Source organism: Pelodiscus sinensis, chromosome W (assembly GCF_052426305.1).
Source record: "Pelodiscus sinensis isolate ZL-2025 chromosome W, ASM5242630v1, whole genome shotgun sequence".
NCBI lineage: Eukaryota > Metazoa > Chordata > Testudines > Trionychidae > Pelodiscus > Pelodiscus sinensis.
Window position 1 is genome coordinate 1,451,413 of NC_143084.1, and position 12,074 is coordinate 1,463,486.

Consider the following 12,074-nt stretch of genomic DNA (forward strand, 5'->3'; position numbering starts at 1 on the left):
TTTAGAGACCTCTATTCTGTCCCCGCTCCATCTCCTCTTTTCTAAGCTGAACAGTCCCAGTCTCTGTAGCCTCTCTTCATCTGGGACCTGTTCCCAACCCCTGATCATGTTAGTTGCCCTCCCCTCTCCCAGCCTTTCTCTTCCCCTCTCCCACCTCCTTTTCCCACTCTCCCCCAGTTTTGTTCAATAAAGACAGAGTCAATGTTGGAAGAAACGTTATCTTTATTTTGTACATCAATAAGAAGGGGGACTAGGGAAGGGTAAGTGGAAGGAGGTGAGGGAGGAATGGGGTACAAGCCCCCGATGGGGAGGACTGGGCTGGCTCTGCGGGCTTCTGGGGGTGGAAGCTCTCCTGCAGCCCCCCGATTGCCCCCTCTCCCCAGATGGCAGCCTGTGGCAAGTGCAGCCGGGCTGATGGCCGAGTGGTGTGATGTGCTCAGTGTGGGTACTCCGGGCAATCCAAGCCAGGACTGCTTTGCAAGCGGGGCACCCCTTGGAACTGTCTGTCCGGGGTGGGGGTCGGGACCCTTTAAGCGCAGCCCTCGGCTAGCCTGAGACAGCATCTCCACGCTCTAAGTCCTCCTTTGATGCCCTGCCGGCACTGCTTCTGGCCATCCTTAAGCCCTGTTCAGGGTCCACTCAATGTGGACTTGCTAGTTCGAATTAGCAAAACGCTAATTCGAACTAGTCTTTAGTTCTAGACGCGTTAGTTCGAATTAGCTTAGTTCGAATTAACTAATTCGAACTAAGTTAGTTCGAATTAGCGCTGCAGTGTAGACATACCTGCAGAGACTTACTAGCACCATGGACAGGGCTAATCAGGCCCTGGTTCCAGGACTTTGAGGGCGACTGAACAACCAGGCAAGGACCCTGCACAGAACCACTTGGCTGCAGTAGGGCACTCACTAGCGGGTGGACCCGTTACAGTGGTACCAGGAGTGGTGTCTCGAGCCGCCCCTGTATCCAAGGGTGTGTCTAAACTACATTTGGCTGTGTCTACACTGGCCCCTTCTTCGGAAGAGGCATGCTAATTTCTAACTTTGGAATAGGGAAATCGGCGGGGGATTTAAATATCCCCCGCGGGATTTAAATAAACATGGCCGCCGCTTTTTTTCCGGCTTGGGGAAAAGCCGGAAAAGAGCGTCCAGACTGGCGCGATCCTCCGGAATAAAGCCCTTCTCCGGAGGATCTCTTATTCCTACTTCCTACTTTTGCGCAAAAACTTGCTGCCTGTCTACACTGGCGGGGAGTTCTTGCGCAAGTACACTGACGTTCTAATGTATGAAATCAGGGCTTCTTGCGCAAGAACTCTGATGCTCCCACTCAGGAACAAGCCCTCTTGCACAACTGTTCTTGCGCAAGAGGCCAGTGTAGACAGGCAACATGACTTTCTTGCACAAGAAAGCTCTATGGCTAAAATGGCCATCAGAGCTTTCTTGCGCAAGAGAGTGTCTACACTGGCATGGATGCTCTTGCGCAAACGCACATGCCAGTGTAGACGCTCTCTTCTGGAAGAGTTCTTGTGCAAGATCATGCCAGTGTAGACGTAGCCAAAGGGGTAATGGATGAGCTGGTGAGGCTGCTGGCCCAGCAGCAGCACAGTGCCACAGAGGACCCTGCAGGAAACCCAGCAAGAGGCTCAGCAAGCAGCCCGACAGCAACAGAACATACTCCTGGAGGTGCTCCAGATCCAACAGCAGAGGCAATAACAATAACACCAGTTTCAGGAGGCAGTACTCCAACGACTGGTGACCCCAGGTCTGGCTAATCCGGTAAACTCAGGACTTGGGATACGACTAGCCAAGCTTGGGCCACATGATGATCCCGAAGCCTACCTAGTAACCTTTGAGTGTGTAGCCACAACCACTGGTTGGGACCCAACCATCTGGGCTGCTCTCCTGGCTCCGTTCCTCTCAGGGGAAGCCCAGGCAGCTTATCAAGCATTGGATGACAGGGCTGTGGCCAACTATGGGACTGTGAAAGCAGCCATACTGGATCACCTGGGGGTATGGCCTGAGGCATATTGTCACCGGTTTCATACCAAACCTTTTCCTGCTGGTGCCCGGCCCCGAGCGGTGGCTCAGTGCCTCAAGGACTGGACCTCCCGTTGGCTACAGACTGAGGGCCACACTGTCTACAAGATTATGGACTCCATAGTCTTAGAACAATACTTGGAGATCTTTCCTATGCCAGTTCAGACCTGGGTGCGATGGCATAACCCGGACTCCCTGGCTGCCGCCATCCAGACTACTGAAGACTTTCTTCTGGTGACTGGGCCTAGTATGTCTAGCTGGCGCAACCCCGCAGCTGAAGGCCCCGCCTAGGCCAGGAAAGAGGGGCCTAATAGACCCAAACTGCTGAGAAATGAAGCTCCCCAAGATGTTACCCATGATCCCCATGCCCCACGGCGACCTTCTTCCACCCAGCCCTTGCTGAGTTGTAACCCAGATGACCCAAAGGGACCCTTGGTATGCTTCCGGTGTGGGAAGCCTGGACATTTCAGCCACTCCTGCCCCATTATGGAGTGTGATTTTCTAGATTGTGGACTTGCTGAAACGTGTACTGGGTTGGGTGCAGAACCTGATCAGAGGCACAAGGCCTATGTGGTGCAAGTCACTGTGGGAGGGCGCACGATGCCTGGGCTGGTCGACTCGGGATGCTCCCAAACTCTGATTTGAAGTCAGTGCTGGACCCTAGCACCTTCCAATATGACTGCCCCCTGAAAGTGACCTGTGTACATGGAGATGTACACCCCTACCCCACAGCGTGGGTCCACTTGAAAGTGAAGAAGGACTATGAGGCAAAGATGCAGGTCGGCATCGCCAAACGCCTTCCATGGAAGGTGATAATTGGTAGGGATTGGCAACAGTTCCCACTGTTGCTCCTTCCACCAGCCGAGCCCTCTCCACCAGGGAAACCAGTACTGCAGACAGTGGAGGAACTATTCCTCATAGTGAACTCGGACTTATGGGAAGGACCAGCTTCCCCTGAGAAGGTGGGGAAATCCTGCCAACAGCAGTGGAAAGAGGGTAAAACATGGCTCCAAACGCATTTAGTGGGAGAAACTGAGCCAGAGGCAGAGTTGTCTCAGCAAGGGGATGATACCTCATCTGAAGAAGGGGACACAACCCCCGACTCAGGGCAACCTTCGCATGAGGTTCCCCTCCCTGAGCTAGAGTTGGAACAGTTAACCAGCTCATATGGTTTTGTCAAAGGACAAAAAGAAGACGAAACCCTGAGGGAAACATATTCCCGGATCTCGGTCATTGACGGGGTAGTTGCTCAGGAAGCTCCAGCCTCGCAATTCCCCCACTTTGAGGTCAGGAAAGACCTGCTCTATCGAGCCGACAAGGATCCAAACACAGGAGAATTTAGGTATCAGCTCTTGGTGCCATGGGAGGCCCGAAGAGCGGTTCTGCATTTGGCCCATTCAATTCCCTCTGCTAGCCATCTGGGGCGGGAGAAAACCTTGGACTGCTTGTTGACTTGATTTTTTTTTTTTGGCCAGGAATCTGTAAGGAGGCTGCTGATTTCTGTGCATCATGCCCAGACTGTCAGCTGGTTGCACCGAAGGGTCCAGGGCGGGTTCCCCTGATACCCTTGCCTCTGATAGGTACACCTTTTGAAAGAATAGGGGTCGATGTTGTGGGTCCCCTAGAGAAGAGTGTCCGGGGCCACCAGTACATATTGGTCATTGTAGACTACGCCACATGTTATCCAGAGGCAGTCTCTTTGCACTCGATAAGGGCACGAGCTGTGGCCACAGAGCTGGTGAGTCTTTTCTTGCGGGTGGTCCTTCCAGCTGAAATCCTGACAGGCCAAGGGACGAACTTTATGGAAGCTGCTAAAAGAAGTCTGGACCCTCACTAAAGTAAAACCTTTTCGAACCTCCGTTTACCATTCTCAAATGGATGGCCTGGTAGAGAGGTTTAGTAGGACTCTAAAGAGTACGCTAAGAAAATTTGTGAATCCTGCCCCTTGGAATTGGGACCAGCTGCTGCCTTACTTGATGTTTGCAGTATGGGAGGTACCCAGGCCTCAACAGGCTTTTTGCCCTTTGAGTTATTATATGGCCGACGACCCTGAGGGATATTGGACCTACTTAAAGAAACCTGGGAGGAGCAAGCCTCCCAGTCCCAAAATGTGATCCAATACGTAGTACAGATGCGTGAGCAGCTGAGCCAAATGGCCAGATTTGCCATAGAAATCTTAGAAAAAGCCCAACAAACCCAGGCCCTCTACTATAATAAAGGAGCCTGGGAAAGGGTCTACCAACCAGGAGACGGCTGTGTCGAGACTCAGGGTTTTTTTTCGGGAAAAGTAGCCTTTTTTCGAAAAAACTTCACCTGCGTCTAGACTGCAGCCGCGTTCTTTCGAAATTAAATCGAAAGAACGTGGCTTTTCTTTCGACGGCGGTAAACCTCATTCCACGAGGAAGAATGCCTTTTTTGGAAAGTGCTCTTTCGAAAAAAGGCGTTCTTGAATGCCAACAGGGCTTTTTAGAAAGAGAGCATCCAGACTCACTCGCTGCTTTCTTTCGAAAAAGCGACTTGCTTTTTCGAAAGTTCCGCGTGCAGTCTAGATGCTCTCTTTCGAAAGAGGCTTGCAGTCTAGACATAGCCTGAGTCTTGCTGCTATTGCCCAGCTCAGAAAATAAACTCTTGGCCAAATGGCAGGGCCCTTATGAAGTTACACAGCAGGTGCGAGAGGTGGACTATGAAATCCGTTGCCCTGATAAGAAAAAGAAGAAACAAATTTTTCATGTTAATCTACTAAAACCCTGGAAAGCACAAGAGGCTCTGTTCATAGACCCCCCAGGAAGTATCAGAGGATTTAGGCCCCGGGGTGCAATCCCCATCCAGTCCGGCAGATGTACCAATTGCTGACGATCTACCTCCACGGTTGCAATGGTAAACCAGGAACCTGTTGGAGCACTTCAACCATCTCTTCTCCTCACAACCTGGTCGAACCTACCTGGTGACCTACCACATCCGAACCTCCCAGACAGCTAAGCCCCAACACAGGACATACAGAGTCCCTGAAAAGCTCCGGGGTGCCCTAGAACAAGAGGTCCATACCATGTTACACTTGGGGGTTATTGAGGAGTCCCAAAGCCCTTGGTGCAGTCCTGGTCCCTTAACCTGATGGCACCGTCTGCTTCTGTGTGGATTTCAGAGCATTGAATGCTGCCTCCCAGTTTGACGCATACCCCATAACCCGGGTGGACGAATTCTTAGACCAGCTTGGGAAGGCACGCTACATCATCACCTTGGACCTGACAAAGGGCTACTGGCAAATACCACTCACAAAGGACTCCAGGAAAAAAACAGCATTTGCCACCCCTCTAGAACTCTTCCAATTTGTAACTATGCCCTTTGGGCTCCATTGGGCTACCTTCCAGCTACCTTCCACGAGGCCTAAGGGATCGGTCAGCAAAGGCTTCCCCAGCTGACCGATCCGCGTCTAGACTACCGCGCTGTGCTGGATCAGCTGATTGTCGGCACCTCATAGCAGCCATGTTTGTTTTAATGAGGTGGGGATTATTTAAATCCCCGCTTCTTTGCCTATGCTGGGTAAACTAGTTTACATGGCTCCGTCGACGGAGCCATGTAGTCGAGACATACCCCAGAAGAGCAGACTTTGACTCCCTCAGGGTATGTCTACACTACAAAGTTAGTTCGAACTAACGTTGTAGTGTAGACGTACCCTCAGAGAACTGATGGGCAGAATCCCCTGGGATGCTAACATGAAGGGGAAGGGAGCCCAGGATAGCTGGCAGTATCATATATATATATATATATATATATATATATATATATATATATATATGACACTGTAACGCTGAAATGCTGGCTGTTCCTTCTGGGTGGCGCTGTTGCCTCCCTGGCTGTTCCCTCTGGGCGGCTGTAACTCGGGAGCCCCGTCGTGCTCCCCGTCGTCTCTGGTCTTCCCCCTTTGAGTTGTCCCCCTTACCACTTGTGTTACCCCACTTCCCCTCTTCCCGTGCTGCGTGCCTCTCCTTCTGTGTTTTGTGCCTCGCCTCCTCCTCCACTCTTTCCTCCTCCTCCGCTCTGCTTAGCTCCGTTCTCTCTCCGTCCCCCTCCTTCCTCCGCCTTGCTCCTCCGTCCTCCTACCGCTCCCCCCCCTCTTCTGGCTTCCCCGACCTCCTTTTCAAATCCCCCGCCGGCGTCTGGTCCTGGTGACGTCGGACGCCACGTCACCAGGCTCCTCCCCCGCCGTGCGTCTGGTCCTGGTGACGCTGGACACCACGTCACCGGGCTCCTCTCCCGCCGTGCGTCGACGTCCGGACGTCGCCCCGCCCCCACCGCGCCGCCCGTTATCCGGGCCGCTGCAGAGGAGCAGGCCCTGCAGTGCTGCCGTGCTCTCTGGGTGGCGCCCAGGAGAGCCAGAGCAACCGCGGGCTGAGTGCGGGGCGGGCCGCCGTGTGGGGTGTGGGGGCGGCGCGTCCCGTCACACACCTCCCCCCCCAGGTTCGCTTGTTCCCCTCCTCGTGCCTCTGGGGTCTCCTCGGGGATCCTGGAAAAAAAGTCCGCATTCCCATGGTCTCTCCCTGCCCGGTGGCTCACTTTAAACCGGTAGGGCTGCAGCGCCAGGTACCACCTCTGGATGCGGGGGTTGGCGTCCTTCATAGCCAGGAGCCACCGGAGAGGTGCGTGGTCGGTCACCACCGTGAACGTACTGCCTAGGAGATAATATCGTAACATATCAATGGCCCACTTAACCGCCAAGGCCTCCTTTTCTATTGTTGAATACTGCCGCTCCCGCGGGAGCAGCTTGCGGCTCACATATACTATAGGATGTTCCTCCTCTCCTTCACCCTGGGACAATACCGCACCGAGCCCGCGCTCGGAGGCGTCCGTTTGCAAAATAAATGGGCGAGAAAAGTCGGGCTGCGCCAGCACGGGGGCTTGGGTCAGCCGCTGCTTTAGGGTCTCAAAGGCCTGGGCGCACTCGGGGTCCCACCGCACCCTCTTAGGGGCCGCGTTCCTGGTTAGATCCGTCAGCGGGGCTGCCACGGTCGCGAAATCGGGCACGAAACGCCTATAATAACTGGCGAGCCCCAGAAACTGCCGGACCTGGCGCTTCGTGCTCGGGGGAGGGATAGTCTCGTAGAGCCTCCATTTTCCCGATTTGGGGCCGTATCTGTCCTCCCCCCACCGTGTACCCTAAGTACGACACCTCCCGCTGGCCAAACTGACACTTCGCGGGGTTAGCGGTGAGCCCGGCTTCCTGCAGGGAGGATAATACCGCTTCTATCTGCTGTAGGTGCTCGGCCCATGTTGCGCTAAAGATGATTATATCATCAATATAGGCCGCCGCGTACGTCCCGTGGGGCCGGAGCACTTGGTCCATTAGCCTCTGGAATGTGGCGGCGGCGCCGTGGAGGCCGAAGGGCATCCGCTTGAATTGATACAGGCCGAACGGCGTGGAGAATGCTGTCTTCTCGCGGGCCTCCTCCGTCAGTGGGATTTGCCAATACCCCTTCGACAGGTCAATGGTGGACAAGTATCGGGCATTCCCCAGTCGTTCCAACAATTCGTCTATCCTTGGCATCGGGTAGGCGTCGAACACGGACACCGCGTTGACCTTCCTGAAATCAATGCAGAACCGGGTGGTGCCATCCTTCTTGGGAACCAGTACGATGGGACTTCTCCACGCGCTGCGGGATTCTTCGATCACCTCCCACCGCAGCATTTTGTCCACCTCATCGCGTACCGTCCTCCACAGCTTCCTGGGCAGCGGCCTGACCGGCTCTCTCACGGGGCGACCGGGTTCGGTCACGATCGGGTGTTGAATCAAGTCAGTCCGCCCCGGTGTCTCTGTCAGGACCTGTGAGAACCTCCACAAGGTTTCCTGTAGCCCCCTGCTCTGCCCTGGTGTGAGGTCCGGGCCCAGGTGGGGCCCAGTGACCATCTCTTCTTCCCTCGATTCCGAGGCCCACCCCGCCAGGGCCTCCCGGGACCGCCATGCTTTTAGCAGGTTGACGTGATAAATATTGGTTGCCTTCCGTTTCCCGGGCATCCTGATCTCATAGTTCACGTCCCCGACCCTCCTGATCACCTCGAAGGAGCCCTGCCAACTGGCTAACAGTTTAGAGGACTGTTCTGGCAACAGGAGGAGGACCCTATCCCCGGGCTGAAAGGTGCGCAACCGGGCGTTTCGGTTATAGTAGCGGGCCTGCTTCTCCTGCGCCTCCTCCAGATTACGCTTGGCGAACTCACCCACCCGACGTAGCCTTTCCCTGAGCCTCAGGATATACTGCACTGTCCCTTGTACTCGGGTCTCCTGCACCTCCCAAGCCTCTCTCACTATATCTAGGATCCCTCTGGGCTGTCTACCATACAGGAGCTCGAACGGTGAGAACCCCGTAGAGGCTTGGGGTACTTCTCTTACTGCAAACAGGAGTGCCGGCAGGGCTCGGTCCCATTCTTTAGGTTCCTCTTCCACGAATTTCCGGAGCATCCCCTTGAGCGTCCGATTAAATCGCTCCACGAGTCCGTCGGTTTGTGGGTGGTAGACCGAGGTCCTCAAAGTTTTTACCCGCAGCAGGCGGCACAGTTCCTTCATAAGCACCGAGGTGAAGTTCGTCCCTTGGTCGGTGAGGATTTCTCCCAGTATGCCTACTCGTGAAAAGATCTTAATCAACTCGTTCGCGAGCGTGGGGGCGGTTGCGTTCCGGAGTGGTACTGCCTCGGGGTAGCGGGTTGCATAGTCCACTACCACAAGGATATACTGGTACCGGTTCTTTGTCCGCTCCAATGGTCCTACTAGGTCCATAGCGATCCTCTGGAATGGGACATCTATCACCGGCATCGCCACTAGCGGGGCCTTGGCCACCCTCCCTGGTCCCATCTTCTGGCATTCCGGGCAAGATTCACAAAAGTCTTTGGCCGCCCGGTATATGCCAGGCCAGTAAAATCTCTGCAAGAGGCGCTGCACCGTTTTCTCATACCCCAGGTGCCCGCCCCAGGGGTTGCTGTGAGCCAGGTCCAACAGCCGCCTATGGTGCAGCTTCGGTACGACCAGCTGCGTGACCACCTCCCCATTCTCCCGTCCTTCAGTGACCCTGTATAGGCGATCGTCCTGGATCTCGAAGTGAGGGTAAATCCTTTCTCCCTCCGCCCCCGTAATCGCATTCCCCCACGCCTGCTGCAGAAGGGGGTCCTCCCTCTGTTCCCGGATGAAATCGGGGGACCACTCCCCCTCCATGCCAGCCGGGCCCTCCCTGGCCCTGGCTCCCATCTCCCTCATTGGGGTCTCTGCATCTTCTGTGGCCAAGGCGGCTTGGTCCCCCTGCCACTCCCGGAGGGCCTGCCTGAACCCGCTCCAGTCTCTTCCGAGGAGCACGGGATATATTAATCCCGGGACAAGGGCGACGTAGGCCCTCCCTTCCGAACCCCCATCCTTTAAGTGCACCCAGGCAGTGGGGTATGGCTCGACTCGCCCATGCACGCATTGGACGAACACGGGGGGTCCCCGGGGCCCCCTAGGGGCAACTAGGTCGGCTCGGACCAGAGTCTGGCCGCAACCTGAGTCCACGAGGGCGGTGACTACCTGGCCCTCTACTTCCACCTCTCGCAATATCCTTCCCACGGCCTGGGGCCCCGACCCGTTCTGCCCCGCCATTACCTGCGTAAAGGAGCAGTCCATCAGTGGGCAGTCCCGTTTGAAATGTCCTTCTTGGCCGCATTGGTAGCACGCTCCCCCGGGGCCCCGTGCTGGGGGGGGATTGGTCTTCCGCTCCTCCAGGGCGGCGGGGCGGGAGGCTGGGTCTTCCCTCGTGCGTTGGCTCCACACCGGTGCTAGGCGTCTGCCCCCAACGCGGCCAGGGCTGAGGGGGGCGCCCGGGCCCCGTGCCTCCCCTTGCCGGGGTGGGGGTCGGGTCTCCCTCGATGCCCCGCTGGAGTGTTCCCCCCGGGACCCGACTCCTTCCCTGCCTCCCTCGGCTGACATGTAGTCCTCCATCAGGGTTACCGCGTCGGCTAGAGACGTAGGGTGGTGCCGTCTCACCCACCGCTGTCCTTCCCCCGGAAGGATGTGTATGAACTGCTCCAAAACCACCTTCTCCGCTACCTGGGGCCCTGACTGCTGCTCGGGCTCTAGCCAGCGCCAACCCGCCTCTCTGAGCCGCTGCGCCACGGCTCGCGGGCGGGCCCCCGGGGCATATTTTTCCTGCCGGAACCGCTGTCTATAGGTCTCTGGGGTGACCCCTAACTGGTCCAGGATTGCCTCTTTTACTTTAAAATAATGTAGGGCGTCTCGCGGATCTAGACTCCGATAGGCCAGCTGAGCTGGGCCCGTGAGGTACGGAGCTAGCAGCGTGGCCCAATGTTGCTCTGGCCACCGGGCGGCTGTGGCTACCCTCTCAAAAGTGACCAAAAAGGCCTCGGGGTCATCGGCAGGGCCCATTTTAGTCAATCTTACGGGGAGCTGAGCTAAGGCCCCGCCTTCCGCCCCTTCCCCCACGACCGCCGGGGTTGGCCCCCGGCCCGCATTCTCCCACTGTCTCACCCAGTGGTCCTGTTGCGCCTGGAACTGCTCGGTTACATCGCGCAGCAGTTGGGCCTGCTGCTCCCGATGCTGTGTGGCCATCTGCTGAAGGAGGGCCGTCTGCTGTTGTTGCTGCTGGTGTTGGTTGTCCGTCAGCCATTTGAACATGTCGGCAGCGTCCATGGCTCCGCGTTGCGCTCGGTCAAAGCCTTGCTGGGCTGCCCGTCCTGGCACACCGTCACCTTTTCCACCCGTGGGGTTTTTTTTTTTTTTCCTTTTTTTTTTTGTGTTGTTGTGGTTGTTGTTGGGGTTCTGTGTCTTTAGCTAGAGTTCAAGTGCCCACATTCTCCACACCGTGTAACGCGGGAGCCCCGTCGTGCTCCCCGTCGTGCTCCCCGTCGTCTCTGGTCTTCCCCCTTTGAGTGGTCCCCCTTACCACTTGTGTTACCCCACTTCCCCTCTTCCCGTGCTGCGTGCCTCTCCTTCTGTGTTTTGTGCCTCGCCTCCTCCTCCACTCTTTCCTCCTCCTCCGCTCTGCTTAGCTCCGTTCTCTCTCCGTCCCCCTCCTTCCTCCGCCTTGCTCCTCCGTCCTCCTACCGCTCCCCCCCCCTCTTCTGGCTTCCCCGACCTCCTTTTCAAATCCCCCGCCGGCGTCTGGTCCTGGTGACGTCGGACGCCACGTCACCAGGCTCCTCCCCCGCCGTGCGTCCGGTCCTGGTGACGCCGGACGCCACGTCACGTCACCGGGCTCCTCTCCCGCCGTGCGTCGACGTCCGGACGTCGCCCCGCCCCCGCCGCGCCGTCCGTTATCCAGGCCGCAGCAGAGGAGCAGGCCCTGCAGTGCTGCCGTGCTCTCTGGGTGGCGCCCAGGAGAGCCAGAGCAACCGCGGGCTGAGTGCGGGGCGGGCCGCCATGTGGGGTGTGGGGGCGGCGCGTCCCGTCACAGCGGCGCTGTTGCCTGAGTCATGTCGTTTGCCTCTCACCGTGGCGCTCGGCTGACTTCTGCACCGTAGGCTGCCACGGGGGAGCAAGCGGCCGTTTGGGTGCCACGGTCCCCATGCAGAATCCGTGACGACCTGGCTGAACGGCGCAGAAGTCAGCCGAGCGCCACGGCAGGAGGGGAAGGGGACGGGGAGGTGACGTACATGGCCAGGGGGTGGGGCCTGGCTGTGTACATCACCGCTCCGCCCCCTTTTCCGCCCCCTTTCCCGCCCCCCTTCACCTCCCGCTGTGGCGCTCAGCTGACTTATGCGCCGCTCAGGTGGGCTGCCGTGGCAGAGCCCAAATGGCCACTTGCTCCGCTTGCTCCCCTGTGGCGGCCCGGCAGAGCGACGCAGAAGTCAGCCGAGCGCCATAGTGGGAGGTGAAGGGGGGCGGGGTGGTGACGTACATGGCCGGGGGCGGGGCCTGGATGAGCATGCATCCCCGACAGAGACAGAGGAGAGCGGAGAGAGTGAGAGGCAGGAAGGGGAGAAGAGAAAGAGAGAGACGGAGAGAGAGGCAGAAGGCGGAGGAGAGCTGAGAGAGAGGGGGAGGCAGTAGGAGGAGGAGGAGAGAGAGTG